General features: G+C 48.6%; 1 pseudogene; it reads right to left on the bottom strand.

The window, feature by feature from the left end:
• Nucleotides 1-13,304: 13,304 nt before the first annotated feature.
• Nucleotides 13,305-16,473, bottom strand: LOC136517930 (UDP-glycosyltransferase 83A1-like; annotated as a pseudogene).
• Nucleotides 16,474-16,916: the final 443 nt, after the last annotated feature.

Genomic DNA, 16,916 nt, shown 5'->3' on the forward strand with positions numbered 1-16,916 from the left:
GTCTAGGCTTGGCGCAGTCATGACTGCCTCCACCGGCTGTACCATGTTCGCCATGAAGGAAGCCGCCTACTCGGTAACCTCCACGGGCGTGGGTGCCACCACAGACGCCGTCGGGTCGGCCAACGCGGTCCTGATGTCGGCATCACTCCTGCCCGAAACAGGGGTGATGGCAGGTGACGCCATCTGTCCCGCTTGAATGGCGAGGCTCTTCTTGGGCACCAGCCCCAGGGGGTGACCCGTCCGCAAGAACCTGCACAAAGGTAATAACCATTAAGTCAAAATAAAAATGGAAAAAGGATGAAAACAGAGGAATCAGCAGCTTACGTTGACGTCCTCGGCCGGCGGAAGCGTTTTGGGAATGGATCCCTAGATCCCTGCCCTGACTCATTTGGGCAGGACTGTTTCATGCCTGCCCCCTGCTCCGGGGCAAGGGGGTTCATCTCGTCGGGCGCGGCACCGGAGTTGCTCCCCTCCATCGTCTCGTCGGGCGTGGCACCGGAGCCATCCCCCTCCATCGTCTCACGGGGTGCAGCACCGAAGCTGCTCCCCTCCATCGTTGCCTCGGGGATGGTGGCAGCAAGCCCACCCTCCCCCGTCCATCGGTCCTCGGCCGGCACGCCGTGCGAAGTGGCAGACTCACCGGCCTCCACTAACCTCATCGATCTACTTCCCTCCGCGTGGAAAGGGAAGGGCCCCTGCACGGATGGGTGGCCACTCGTCAGCGTGTCCTCGTCCTCCAAGACGCCCCAATCCACGCCGACGGCTACCTCGTCGTCGTCATCATCATCATCGTCATCATCGTCGTCCTCACTGCTCACGTCCTCTCCCCGATCCCGTGCCTCCTGCTTCAGTCGTTTCGCCTTCTTCATCTCTTCCCTTGCTTTCTTGTCCCGCTCGGCCGCGAGTCGATTCGCCGCCGCCACGACCTTGTCCTTCGGCAGTGGAACCGGGCTATCCTTAAAGACCAGCACCCTCGGCTGGTCCCAACGTCATAAAGCAAGTGTTAAAAAATGGAGATCTAGGAAAAAGAAAAGAGCACGGGAGAGGAGGGCTTACGAATTCAAAGAATCCAGGCTCCGGCCGCATTGGGGGTGTCCGGGCACCGGATACACAATGTCGAGGACCCTGCCTGCAGAATCCTTCGTCGGCTCCGTCGCCTCCTTGATGCGATGCGCCACTTCCGAGTAAGGGAGCGCCTCGTCAACAAGCACCGTCCCCTCGAATGATATCCCGGGCATCATCCGATGAAGGGGAAGCACACGCGCCATCAGGGGCGCCACCCTCCTAGCGTGGTAGGCACCGATAATCCCTGTCCCCTTTACACCCCGACCCTTCAGGACTTGGAGGGCAGAAAGAAGGTTGGAGATGTGTTTCTTGTCTTTGGACTGGACGCCCCAGCCCCACGACTCCGGAATGTCCACAATAAGACGTCCAGTATACTTCGGTAGGGTGGCACTCGCATCATCCCTAACATAAAACCACTGCGAGTGCCATCCCTTGTTGGATGTTGCTAGACGCATGTATGGGTAACCCTTCGACCGGGTATGGCGCAGATGAATGCTGGCACATCCCATCGGCGCGTTCACGTCTTTCCCCCCAATCTTCCTCTTTGACAGACTAATGTTAAAGAAATACCGCCACAGATCAAAATGGGGATCAATCCCCAGGAAACCCTCGCACAGGGCAACAAATGCTGCCATGTGCTGAATCCCATTGGGAGTTAGATGCTGCAGCTCTACCTCAGTAGTAATCCAACAGCCCCCGAAGGAATCTATGCATGGGTACCCCGAATCCTCGCTCATGGAAGATGGCAAAAGAGACGACATACCCTTCAGGCGGCACCGGCTCACCCTCGTCGCCAGGTAGCAACCACTCCTGGACGGCGGACAGTGGGCGGAGAAGGCCATGGCAGACGAGGCCCTCCAGACGCCGGGAGGTGATGCTTGATCTGCCCCACAACTCCATTAAAGCAGTAGGAGGGAAGGGCAGGCGCGAGCTTGACGGGCGGCTGCAACACGAACGCAGGCCGGTCGACGGTGGCGATGCTGGGCAGGAGAGGCTGGGACGATTGGCGGCGGATGTTTCAGAACGCAAAGGCAGGGGAGCGAAATACGGAACCTTTGGGGGCGAACCCCGTGGTTTTATAGGGGGCGACGGACGCGAGAAGGGCAACCGTCCGCCTCGATCTCCGGCCTGCCACGCGTGCCACCGCGTCACGTCGCGGGACACGCGCCGCAGTCCCTATCCTCTCACCCCAAAAATCTCGGCAGGACGGTTTCGCCTTCCCCAGGCGAATCCGGACTCTCTACCCACCTAGGAAACGCAAGCCACGAAGGCCTGTTCTTTTCTCTTTGGCCCACCTAGGGCCCAGAAGCTCGCCGGCCGGCCCAACTAAGGAAGGATCCGCGAACGATCCGAAATCAAGGGCAGAAGCACCAGTTAGGTCAGCCCCGAATCAGTTCCCAGCGAACGGGATGCCACGACCCACTCGAAAAACATCCAGTTGATAAAAAACTCAGTCCTTCAGCCTTACCCATGAAGGGACCTGATACAACCCCCTGGGCGACTCTACTCGAATCACCCAGGGGCTCAGGGGCTACACCCATCGGGTGCGCTCGCACGCACCCTCTGGTGAAGTAACTTCGACTGAAGTCAAAAAACACCCTCCAGACGGTTCTACTCGAATCACCTAGAGGCTCGGGGGCTACTATCGGGGACCTAATACCGGGGTACCCCAGAAGGTGGAACCAATAACCGCCAAACGTGAAAAACTTCTAGACGCATAAGGGCGCCATTTCATCCCTCGTTCGGGTAAACAGGAGTTTGGTTCCGCCTCACCCGACGCCTTTGGGAGATAACTCTGCCTCGCCCGAGGGCTCAAGGTTAATCTCCGTCTCGCCCGACGCCCTTGAAGACAGGCTCGGTCTCGCCCGAGGGCCAAGGGATAAACTCCGTCTCGCCCGACGCCTTGAAGGCGGGCTCGGTCTCGCCCGAGGGCTGAGGGATAGGTTCCGCCTCGCCCAACCCTGGAGGGGCAAGGTCGGTCTCACCCGAGAGATAGGAATTGGTCTCCGTTTCGCCCGACGGCAAGGAACGAGTCTCACCCTGCTCCATATCTAAAGATTGGATTCATCCTCCCTGACAACTTCTCCCCATTCCCTCGAGATGATAAGTACAGGGTAAGACAAGACGTTCGGGTCAACCGTGGCTCCAATGGACCATACCCTACGCCCTGGCAGGAAAAGTACTGCCAGGGGATGACAGGACAGGGTGCTTTAGACCCTTCCGGGCGCCACAGAGCCTGAAAGGTTGTACAGGTGCGTGCTCCTCGCCCTATAGAGTTGTAGGTGCCGCCTTCAGCCCTGGGACACACAACCCGACGAAGATATAGCGACAACCGCTACGCTCCAAAAAGGACTTAATATCTCCACGCACGACGGACATTCGATCATCATACTATGGACCCAAGGGAGCGGAACCCACTTCCCGACCCCTCAGGTCCGCCAAGTCAGAAGGCCTTGACCACGTCATCGCTCCAGACCCTGACCCCTTGTCCCTCCGACGAAGACTCACAGGAACCAGAAGGTGTGCGGAGCAAGGCTAGGAGAGGCTAATAAGTCAAAACCATAGTACTACAGCCCACACCCTGCGCAGGGCAGCATTCTGTAATCAACCTGACATTCTACAGAGACATCAACAGTATTGTAGGCGCCTATCTTCCTTCGCACTCACCAGAATGAAGGAGGAGGATTGGGTAGACGTGAGCCACAAGACTAAGTAGAATATACATCCTTAACCCTCGCCCTTGTAAAAGCCACCCCCTTCCTCTATAAAAGGGGATGCGCTTCCTCCATCAGAGGGGAGGGACTCGGAAGACCAAAAATGAGACCACGCACTCATACACACAGTCAAGCGGCTATGAAGCTCTTGACCTCCTTTCAACTCTTCCATCAGAGACTTGGGACCAGTCCCTCTCTCGATCGTTTGTACCCCTTACTACAGACCGTTCATGGTGCTAATAACACGAGCAGCAGCAAACTGGACGTAGGGACATTCGGTCCGAACCAGTATAAATCTTATGTCCTTTAGCGCACCATCCGAGCCTAATGCGCATTACTATAAATTTACTTGCTGGTGCTTGTACGAAACACCGACAGCTACAGTGGAGAATCGTGCACTATGCAAAGTTGGCAGGTGCAAATTTTGCCAAACTAAACGCGCCCCTAGTGAGAAAGTTCAACAATTTCCACAGTTCTAAGTCATGGATTGGCACATGTTGAAGCTACCAAGTCAACAAATGCCCCTGTTTTCTCGCTTAACTGATACGTACTTAAATTCTACCTAGGCCCCGTTTAGATCCAAAATTTTTTAGATTTTGGCTATTGTAGCACTTTCGTTTGTATTTGGTAATTAGTGTCTAATTATGGACTAATTAGGTTCAAAAGTTTCGTCTCGCGATTTCTCACCCAACTGTTCAGTTAGTTTTTTTCATCTATATTTAGTATTCCATGCATGTGCCGCAAGATTCGATGTGACGGGCACTGCGCAAATTTTTTTGGAATCTAAACAGGCCCCTAGTACAAGTCGGCACATATGTGCTATCAAGGTACTCCTACTAACACACATCTCACAAAGCCAAAAATATATTCACAAAAATATTAGCTGAATAAATTAAAAACATTTTCTATTTTATTATAAAATAATTTGCATTATACACATCACTTTCCCCAAGACCTAGGACATCGTCCTAAATAAAAACACAAGACAACAAACTAAACAGATCGCATTTAAAAAAAAACCCACCACCGCTACCAACATCAGCAGCAGCGATCACACACCAACAACAGGAAACGCGAAGAGCCTCCCAGAGAGACATTTCAACGAACACCAGATCTGCATCGCAGCTCTAAGGTCTGAGCTCCTCGCTAACAATAGTTTACGCAGGAATCCGCCGACAATGGAGTGAAGCGGAGGAAAAGGCACGCAGACCCGCCTGGCCACGGCCAGTACCATCACGACGGCATCGCGCCCCCACCCGAAATCGGTTCCAACCGCCACGGAGGCAACCAACCAACCCAAGGAAAGCTGGTGATTCGACTTTGAGTGGCTCTCACGCGAGACCGAGAACCGCAATCAGGCCATGGCAACCACCCACAGGCAGGGGCGCACGAGGGAGCGACGACGAGTACGGATCAGAGCAGCAAGCGAGCGAGGAGGGGAGAAGTGAGATCTCTGCATTACCGGTTGCTTGATGTGATGGCCTGATGGGGGATCGGAGCGACGTCAACTTCAGCCGGCTTTCGCAGTTTCTCCTCCAGATTTGATCTGGTTTCAGTTCAGTATTTACGGGCTAAACGGAGAGAACAGAGGAGTAACTACCACGTATCATATCACTTGCCTTTTTTTAGAGCGTCATTTTCTTTTTGTTGCATGCAGTTTTAACAAAGATATTTGGCAAAAGGATCTTGAACACCGCAAACAGTTTTTCTAGAGTCATCACATACAAGATCTATAGATCTTCTCTGTTGTAATCTTGGTGAAATTTCTAGCCTGCTCTTTACATGTGGAGGAATCAAACATTTCGAGTGCATTAGTTCCGTTATGTACTTATATCCAATGCATTAACGTAAGATGCTTACGAGTATATTTCACATGTTTTTTAAAGGACATATTTTTTCATGTTTTGATACACAAAAAGGAATTCATACTATCACCTCCTCAAACGTCAATATGAAACTTGTGCTTAGTTTGAAGTAATTGCATGATCGATTTTGGTACTTACTCCATGGGCGAGAGCTAGCAGTGGAAACCTAAATAGGTCAGCTAATAGATCTACCAGCTATTTCTTTAAAAGGTCTATCAAATGGGATATAAAAAGGTGTCTGGGCCATGTTTTGATTTATAGCTTCTACCGGTTCCTCCTTGGCCTCTCCTAGTTGTAATAAATTAAAGTGGCCCTCAAGTTCATAAATATTATAGGGAAAAAAACCGCCACGGCATCACAATTATCCGTACTAGTCCATCAACCCGTGCCAGAATCAACATTAGTTAGTGTTTTTTTTGTTTATTCTCTAATACAATAGGAGATACTCTATAGTCCCTATCCAATTGTGATAAACTTATCTTTAACTAAATGTTTGTGTAACTTTAATGTGCATTTAGTTGAAATCGCAGCAGCTTAGCTTAAACTATAATGACTCTTGTTGTAGCTCATATCTTATATGACATAATGAATCTAATTTTTTTAATTTTAAATTTTAATCTTATTAATTCCTACATATTTTTCTCAAATGAAGTTGAAATTCTTGCGCTTATAATATCTATTATAAACTCTCCTTTTGTACTTCCTACAAATAATAATTTTCGGTCATAAATTACACTCTTAAGTACTATGATGGCATAAATAATCATTTATAACTTGCATCGCATCGCATAAGATCAATGCTAGAGCTTGAAATTGAGATATAGGATGGGGTAGCGGTGCTAATATCAAGAAGGTATTAATCTAAGCTTTACAATGACTATTTACTCTAATGAAATCTTAAAGGATAGAAGTGGTAATTACTCATCCGTTCCTCAGCATCATCCCACCTCCATTTAGAAAATAGAATAGATTCAATGATTATTATTATTATAGTCTACCAAATTAATGTCCAGAACTTATTGTTTTCGTGAGAATTAAAAATATTTATCTTTTTCCTTAGCTAGTCTAATGAAGATTAGCGTAAACGCTCCATTAGGCACCTCTAGTTAGAATTTCTTAGATTTATCTTTTTTAGTGTGACATGTATTTAGCTTAACTTATTGTCGGTGTTTTGTAAACCGAACTAGTAAATTTATACGAATGTCACGCTGCTCTAGGAAGACGATGGTAGCATTCAAAAGATACAAGGATTTAAACTAGTTCAGGCTGGAGCCCTACGTCCAGTCTCATAGATGATCGAGTGCGTGTTCCTCGCTTAAATGCTCTGAAGTTCTTACAACGGATAGTGCAAGAATAGTGAAAGAGGTAGGAGAGCTAGAGCTAGGAGAAGGACCACCTGAAGGAAAGTTTCGAGAGCCCGATGAGAATGAGAATGATTCGATCAGAGTGTTCGAGCCCCAAAAGGAGGCCCTAGCTGCCCTTATATAGAGTCCGGAGCCAGGTTACAAAGAAGGAGGTTCTCCCGACTGAAGGGTCGTGAGCCTAATGGAGGAGGCCTAGCTAACTTGGCTTGCAAGTAACGTAGTCTTGTGGTGTACACCTTGGCATAGTTGTCATCATGGTCTTGTGCTCACGTCGCGGTATGGCGTGACGTGGTGCCACAGTGCCCGTCATGGCGGTACTGTGGGCACGGTGGTGTTTCACCAGTCATCCTACGTGACGTGGTCTTGGTATGGTCTTCGTCATCGCCTCCTGATTGTCCGGGGCATCGTACAAGAGTAGGTAGCAGCCCCGAGTCATCGATCGTCTTGCTGCTTATGGAGTTGGTGGCCACAATTCTAAGCTCCAGGGTCATGTCCCGCGCTGGCTTAGATGGCCTATAAATCAAGACCATCGTCATGGATCCCATTGTCGACACCAAAAATCGACGCTGGGAACACAGTGATCAACACCTGGGAGAGACCGTGCGGAGCGGATCCCGAGCTCTCTCCAGGCTTAGGAAGGGCACCACCGGACCGGACGGTCGTGACCTTGGGGGCATGCCAGTCAATTGGACCTGCAATTAACAAGGAAGTAAGATTGATTAGTAATTTAAGGTGGAAGATGTCGGTCATTTGTCCAAACAATTTCAAATGTGTGGCCAAGTGGCTAGTGAGACAAGGCTATCGACTAGATAGTCGATATCCAGTATGTTCATGATGTATGATAAGTATAACAAGCATATTGGCAATCATTAGTTACTCAATTACATAGATCTAACCTGCCGATTACCATGAAAGCATGCAAAAGATGTACAAAGATAGACGTGAAAGCATATGATTTGATTGAGAAACATACTAGCTTTTAACCAAGACAAAAACAAGTAAAGAGCATGTAAACAACCAATATATATTCTCAAAAGACAGGCTATCGGCTAAATAGCTGATTCCAGCAAAACAAGGGTCATAACATGCAACCACTCAACCATTAAACGTGTATAAACCCGTACGCCTATCAGATCCAATCTACTATCTTTATCAGTGAGGGTCAGATCTAACCGATGCAGTCATAATAAGGATAACAAATTAGACCTTCAAAGCATATAAATATATAAACGCTTAACGAGATCACGGGAACATACTATGATCGTGAAAGCTCAGGCAATCGGCTAAATAGCTGATGCAGGCATAGCATGCAGCTGAAGACTATGCTTGGCCATAAGCAAGGCTTACTACTTGATGATTTCCAATCTATGATGCTAGCAGTGGGTCCAGACCTAACCGATGCAGCCATAAAAGCACTTCTAGACCGGGATCTCATCAACTAGCAAGCCTTACCTAGGGCTAAACATGCCCTGACCACATGCTATCTTCGATCAAGATCGGATTAGAACGGCTAGACTAGCAAAAACCATCGTCAAAGCAGGATGTAAATAGTATAGTGCGACGAGATGACGATTCAAAAAAGATATAAAAGCTGATCTATCTCAATCTTAACTGGGCAGGGGATTTGTATAAGATTAGACTTAACCGAGGACGGTCGTGCAAATTTTGATAAAAATCGAGGATAACTATCAGTAATTGCAAGAGATCAGACTTAACCGAGGGCAGCCTTACAATTAACTAACGATAACTAACTTATACCAAACTTGCAAGAGATCAGACTTAACCAAGGACAGCCTTACAAACATAATATAAGTCATGACGGATACTCACAGATAAACCACATATCAGACCTAACCAAGGACAGCCCTGCTTGCCGAAGAACTCGTCGAAATCTACTCTACTCTTACTCCTAAGGGGTGGCGTGAGCCGAAAAGTAAAGGTACTGGTTTGTGTTGATCGTTGGAGATGTCCATTACGATGGCCGAGGTTCAATATTTATACCTAAGACCTGACTACGAGTCCTGGTCGAACAAGACTAACCACATAATTTAGAAAAGAAATAGAATTTCCTAATTTAGGATAACTTGGTCTCCAATCTTCCCATTCTATGGAGTCCAGCACGTCTTTCTCGTTTTGTGCCCTGCTGCTTCTGCCCGGTAGGGCTCATTCCCTTGGTGTCGTCATCTCGTTAGCTGATCTGGCAATCTAATTTGATTGGGGGCCTCGGCCTTCCTTGATAATCAGGGACTTCGTATCTTGAACCAAATTTATGCGTCAACACTACTCCCTTGGACTGGCGACGTCATCTTTTAGTTGATCTTTGCTGGCAATATGGCTAGCCCATTTGGTTGAATATTTTGGCTTTTCTTGACAATTTCTGTCTTTAAGGCCTTCTTATCTCGAGCCAAATTTTGGTGTCAACACCCATCCCGTGGTGGGTGGAATCATACATACGTCTTGTCGGGCCATGTTTGGATGGTAGTTCTCCGCACCTGCCGTCACCGCTTGGCGGTGCTATCTTTTCTCTGCTGTGTGGCGCAGGGATGACGTCTGACCGCTCTTGCGGGTCAGTGCGGCGTGCCTGCTCCTACCTGAGTAGGCACGCTTGGCTAGACTCGATCTTTCCCCATTCCTTCCAAGGGCCGGAACGGTGGAGTGGTTGTGAGTCCTCGTGCGGCATGTGGCTGAGGCGGATGGAGGGGTCGTGGTGACCCCCGGCCTTAGCGTTTAGCTCAGTCAGCTTAGCTTAGCTGGGTCTCGATCGCTTGGGCTTATACTAGCTGTCATACCATGGGCTGTCCGAGCGGCTATCTAATCGATGCCTTGAGATACCTGAGATATCATAGCCCCGACAGTTATATACTTATATAAGATCTTGTTGCATCTATTTTTTGACTTCGTGAGTCTATATTTTAGCTTTTAATTTTTTATGTATTTGTTATAATTTTTATCCACATGCTAAGTTGCAAATCTATTGCTTTTGAGTGTGACATATATTTAGCTTAAGTTATATACTTATATAAGATCTTGTTGCATCATTTTTTTACAACGTGAGTCTATATATTTAGCTTTCAAATTTTTTTCTATTTGTTATAATTTTTTATCCACATGTTAAGTTGCAAATCTATTGCTTATTGTATCTTATAATAGCGCATGAATAGTCATCTCAGCTTCACCACAACACTGTTTGCGAAGAGAATCCACTTTTTTCGCCTCTAGCTCTAAAAAAACAGCTCCGGTTCCTCTAGACTCCTTGCACGAAGCCGCACAAAGCCTAGAACTCTGTCAAACGGGATCTATTGCGATAATAGTATAATAAAATAACATGCATAACATAACCCTAATAATCGATAAAATAACAAAGGACATTTCGTGACAAATCATAATGTACTTTGGTTGCTTATTAAATTAGTCGGTGGTCTAATAATCTTTTTTTACATTGAGAATTTGCAAGCAGCCATACATAAACAATCGCTAATTTTATTACTTTAACGTTTTGCTGGAATAAGAAATAGGAGAAAGTTTTTTAATCCAATACAAGCAACAAAATGACATGTTTGCCTACGATTATATATTACTCTTGATTTTTGTACTCCCGTTTCACCTACGAGGTAAGATTCAAATAAAACATAACTCTTGATTTTTGTCTTTTAAGAATGCATGCAATAAATAAATAGGAGTAATTAAAATATTTTTCTTTTAGAAAGAACATCCCAGAAATCTTGGCGCTTAAGTCTATCCCTATGCCTCTGTCGCTTTCTGTTTCCTATTCAGCATTTTCCGTCAAAAGTCCAAGCCACCACAGGCATTCACGGACCCAAAGCTAGGCGCACAGACGCGAGAAGCAGAGAAGGCAAGAACGACATCACTACATGTCAAGGCAAGGCCGACTCGGAGCGTTGGACAACGATCAGAGTAGAAGGGAAGGGGAACAAATTGGACTACTACTGGGCCTGCTGCATGCGTTTTTGACATCGTTAACTTGTGATTTGATGGGCTATCGGGCTGCCGGGGTCAGGAATATTTTTGACCGGGGTCATAAGCGGTGAAAGATCGCAGGATAGGGACGTTAGCGCAAGGTCGTCGGGGTCGGCCGAATCCGACGCTATAACGTTGATCCGCCACTGCGTTGCACCGAACTCTGACTCACATTTCCTACAAGCTTCTTCGGCTCATGGTTTTTACGGCGGGTAAGCTGGTTGAAGCTAATTTATTATAGGAGAAAAATACTATATCATGTCAGATAAGCTAGACTGAAAAGTTGAAGCAAACAGGGCTTGTCTCCTGGGACCAGAATGTTTGGTAATGCGTGCACACCCCCATCAAGAACCAACCGCAGCCTGCCTAAAAATGGACCCGAAGACGACGACGACCTGCCGGCTGCCGTGACTGGAGCCGAGACGCACGGCCGGAGCCATTCCGTCAAGAGCCGGGAGGTTCGCGCAGCTGTCGAGCGAATCCAGCAAGTCTTCTCGTTGGCTGTCCTCCGGTACGCCCGGTTCGGCAGAGTTAGGAGCGGGCGTCGATTCATTCGTCCAAACGCACAAATCGGTTAGGCGGCCAAAGGGCAGGCATGGATGGCATGACGCATCAACCGACAGCCGAGGCTACTCGCTCTTCTGTTTTTTTCTTTCTTTTCCTGGGCCTTTCTCCCGTCCCCTATGATGGCGACCATGGCGTGTGCCCGCTTTGGGCACGTTACCCGGTTGCTCGTGAACACGTGGGCGTGCTGGTGCTGTGTGAAAGGCTCACCTACCCGCGGGCCCCGGCAGGGAGGGAAGGGGAGCATCATACTTGCTGCAAAAGGGCATGTCCTTTTTTTTGGATTTTTTTGGGGCCCCCAGCCCCCACCTTCTCCGGTGGACTGCAGGTTTGCAACAGCGAAGGAGACGTCGAAGTTGCTGGAGCGGAACGCGATTTGTTGCACCGACGCCGAACGGAACGCGTGGTACGGCTACCTTGCCACTCTCTGAACTGTCGTTGGCCTTCGCTGACTAGAGCTGCACCGCACTCCGCTATATGTTGTTCAAGGACCCGCACCACGTGGCGTATCAAATTCCTTGCTGCTAGTATTGTACAAGGCCTTGGAAACTAGAGTATTTGCTGTTTGAAAAGGGGGCTCTGAATCACATGACCTGGATGTAGCCAAGAAACAAGCAATTGTCGGGCATGGGGACGGGGAACCAGACCTTGCAACGACAAAAGGTTAGGCGAGCATGTGTACCTACGTGCACAGCATGATTAGATGAGATGAATACGGACACCAGTAGTAGCACCACGATTTGAACGAACGTGTGTTTTTGTGCATGTGCTGAGATGAGAAGCATAGGAAGCGACCACAAGCCTCGAGGCCAAGGCGGGCAGCGCATAGGCTGGCTGACGCTGCAGGCTGGCCGTCGGAAGCTGCCTCGCAGCAGCCGCGGCTCCGATCCGGCGACCGGGCACGGCACTACCGCATCGATCGGCACCACCTGAAACCTCCAGCCCACGATCACGTCACGTCCGAGACGGCCGACCCCTTTGACGGGAGCGCGACAGCGACGGCGACGAGATCAGCGACCTGCGTGGGCGATGGGCGGCGCGTAGCGTCGCGAGCGACGCCGGGTGAGCTGGTCGATGGACCTATCGATGCGGTCCAGCCATCCAGGGGAGGCCACCGCGCGGCCGCGTGCGTGCACGGGAATCGAGCCGGGCAGGAGGAGCACGGAACGAACCCAAGAACACCTCATCCACCCCCACCCCCACGCGAGGATTTTGACTTTCCAACGTGCGGCGCGCGCTTCGCCGGCGCCGGGCTGGCTGCCGATCGACGACGCCTCTTTCCAATTATTTACGCGTGGCGTGCCGATGGACCGCATCTGCCTGGCCGGTTGCTGGTAGTTTGGCACGTACTGGGTGCGGTGCGGGTGGACGGACGGGTAGAGGGATCGAGAACTGCTTGCTGTTGGGTTCGGTCAGATTAGCAAGCGTGTCAACGAAGTAGTGATTGGTTAGTGCCGACTGCCGAGTGTCTCTCAAATCAAAGAACAAACATCAGAGACATCCTCCGAACCGTCCTCCGTGAGTCCGTGAACTATGCGCGAGATCATCAGACTGCTTCATCTTTTCATTGGAGCGTCGTCAATGATTTGATCTGACCGAGGAAATGACCATTGACCAGGCCCCACAGAGCCCCAAATCTAATTGAAGCCCAACCTGGTCCAAACTTCCCTTTCATACCCTGGGCCGATCCGATATCGAACCATCCCCGCTCGACGGCCCAACTCTAACTTGGGGTGCGGCGGACCGGCGCCGGCGTACGGGGTCATACCATACCACCCCCGCCTGCATCATCCGCCGATGCAGTCGAGACAGGATGGGCCGATGGGGGCAGCGAGCACGCCGCCGCCGCCGCGGACCGCACGCCGGTGGTCGGAACGGTAAGGATCTCGTGACCCATGACCTGCATAGGATGGCGCTGCCCCCTGTCTGTGTTTGTCATCGGGGTTCGGCATTTTCCATCGAACACCTCTCGTTCACCGGCAGCGAGCAGACAGGTACGCTATGGCATGCGCTGCTGCATTAGTATTCTGGAGATTTGTTTTGTTTGGAAAGGTATTGGCAATTTGGCATTGGGGAAATCGAGAGACGTAAAAAACCGCAGTTTACCAAGTTGTTTTCCAGTGTCACTTTCAGTAACTGTTTGGGTGAAGTTTGTCTAGCAACGCTGTGTGCCGCAGTTTTTGTAGTTTTTTTTAATCAGTGAAAGGATAACCTAGTTCGTAATAATAGTTGTTTTATTGGTTCAAATGTACTTGGTTGAAATTTGTAATTTCGTTGCTTCGATAATGAAATTTGGGACGAACCCGTGCTGGGAGAAATGCCAACTTTCAATAACTAGCGCAGTTCAGCATCTACAATAATCTCCGAACACCTAGAGGTTTTACATAGCGTGTCTGCCTCCAATGTTTAATCCCATGAATTGGCTACGACACTCAGATCTCAATGCCTGTCATCGTGTCCTTCTGTTTTATTTTTTACGAATTGCTATATCAACAACTCCACCATCTGTGGAATTCCTGTAGAATAGCCTGCACAGGATGAATGCATTTTATTGGACTGCACTGGTTCCCTCCAAATTATTGAAAGAAGGGCTTTATGGGTTACATTACATATATAGGAGAGAATTGAATATTTGACACCCAATCTGCGCGCATGTGAATATTTGACATTCAATTCGTGCGTCGTTGAAAATTTAACACTCTGGCTGCGAATTCGTTGAAAATATGGGTTTTCTCCTCTTTTCTCCATTTAACATTTTTTTTCTTTTTTTCTTTTGCTTTCCAAGGCAACGCTGATCTCCTTATCCATCCATTTCTTCTAAGAAACGAACGCATCTCTCTCCCGTACTTATTTTTCTTCGGCTCTGTTCGTCACGCCGTCGCCGCTCTTCTTTGTTTTTCACGCGCCGCCGCTGATGGAGGCCGTCGGAAGAGGCACTGCCGCTGCTGGGCGCGCGCGGGGCCAGGATGGGCGCGGGGCCGGTCGCCGGTGCTGGACGAGCCGGCCATGCGTGCGCGTGGACGGTCGCCGGTGCTGGGCGCCGGCGCTAACCAAAGCCCGCCGTCTTCGGCTCCGCCGCTGATGGAGGCCGTCAGCGCAGACCAGAGGCGCCGCAATGGTCGAGCAACAGTAGGCCAAGGTATTTTGTCATTCATCGTTGCCTTGGAAGCAAAAAAAAAAAAAAAGAAAAAAAATGTTAAATGGAGAAAAGGAGGAGAAAACCCATATTTTCAACGAATTCGCAGCCAGAGTGTTAAATTTTCAACGACGCGCGAATTGAATGTCAAATGTTCACGGGCGTCCCTATTGGATGTCAAATATTCAATTTTCTCCATATATAGATACTGAGATAGCAAATGATTAATCAAACCAAAGTCTGAATTATTGCACTAAACTGTATGTGGAAACTGAGTCTAAATTCTGAAACATCATCCTTCTTGTAGCACTTTCACAAGTTTGAGCAAGTTCGCATGAGAGGATCCTCCCTCTCTGATGCTTGCACATGCCATGTTCTTCCACATAACTGCCCTCGCCTTGATATCCTTGTCGCTCATCAGCTGCACGACCTTTTCCTTGATCTCCTCCTTTGTGACGACCCCTTGCTCGTTGGAACAAAGCTTCAGGCCTGTTTTCCACACATTGCACACGTAGCTCTGGTTGCAGAACTGGTCAGCAAAGTAGGGGCAGCACAAGAATGGGACACCATGCAGCACAGCTTCCATCGTCGAGTTCCACCCACAGTGTGTCATGAAGCAAGCGACTGAGGGGTGTGACAGTACCCTTTGCTGGGGAGCCCAAGTAACGATTAGTCCCTTCCCATTGACACTTTGCTTGAATTGGTTGAACCAGTCCTCATTGATTTCTTTGGTGAAGTTTGGCCGAACCACCCATACGAACGGCCAGCCCGATAACACAAGTCCAGTGGCGAGTTCATGGAATCTTGTCACGTCAAAGACAGTAGAGCTCCCAAATGCCACGTAAATGACAGAGCTAGGGGCTTGCTTGTCAAGCCAGGTGAGGCAAGTCAGATCTTCAGACAAAAAATGACCAGTCGGCTTTGACATCGGCACTACCAGTGGACCTACGGGTAATGCATTGGGGATGAGAGCCAACGCTTCAGGTTCTACTTCTCTGAATGTGTTGCAGATGATGGCCTCAGCAAGCACTATCAATCTGTTAGTCCTAATCACGTTCTGTATGTTCACTCTGCGTCTTTCTGGGGTGCTGCCCAGGCTGACCCAGGGGATCTCAGTTGAATCAATGGGTGGCATCAGTTGGATCATCTCATGCACTTTCACATTCCCTGCATTAAATTCAAAATGTTCTTGGATTGGTCACTAAGACATAGGATGTAAAGAGGAACATGACAGTATGGAATAATTTATGCTAAAGATGATTTGATTCTTTCTTACCGCTTTCATCAATAACACCATTCTCGATCAGTTTGGGCAGTTTCATCCTTAGTGCAAACACAGATGCTGAGTAAGTTGAGAACAAAGCAATACGTACTCCCACTGTATTTGTCAGTTCTAGCACCCAGCTCATAGACACATCTGCTATCACCCATTTTATCTTCTTGCTTCTGATCATCTCCTCAAGGGGGCTGAGCATGGCAGCCGATAAGCCCCCGACCATCTTGCCAATGTCTGTGATCATCATCAGGGTCCATACCATCTGGAATTGAGAGCATGTGTAAACCCTCAGGGATTGCTCCTTTGTTTTGCATGGACTTGAAGATACGATCGTGGTTGAACTCGGTGTTTATGAAGTCAATCTTGAATCCGTAATCAACTAGCCTATGGGACAACTCCATGAGTGGAATGACATGACCTTGTGCAGGGAAGGGTAGCACCATGACATGAGGTTTAGGAGCAGCAAAAGCCATGAAGCTTGTTTCTTGTTTCTGTTGTGGCTACAAACAGTTTGTGGGGTCAATGCTTGCTGCTCCTTGTGGGTAGGTATAACCAGATTGGTCCATCGAGTGTGCATATAAAGGGTGCCAAAATCATCGTTGTTACATCAGACCATACATCAGCAAATTTGTAGCCTGCTGAATATAGGTCATCTTTTCCAAAGAAAAGGTTATCTTCACAATCATTCAGTCCACGGTTGACCACTTTGTTTTTGTCTATCTTGCTGGGCAAGCAAAATAACCGCCATATATTCGCTTATATGCACGTGGCTGAGATGCCTGCTGCCGAACTCTTCTACTAGTTTTGGTTGTGCCTATCCGTTATATGCATAAAAAGATATTGGCCTTCCATATAAAGGAAATTACAATTCTCCCTTGGAATTTCACCAACTAAGGTGATGACATGGCAACATCTGAAAAATAAGATTTTTTTTAGAACAGCTATTTCTTGGAT

The sequence above is a fragment of the Miscanthus floridulus genome, chromosome 2 (assembly GCF_019320115.1).
Source record: "Miscanthus floridulus cultivar M001 chromosome 2, ASM1932011v1, whole genome shotgun sequence".
Taxonomy (NCBI): Eukaryota; Viridiplantae; Streptophyta; class Magnoliopsida; order Poales; family Poaceae; genus Miscanthus; species Miscanthus floridulus.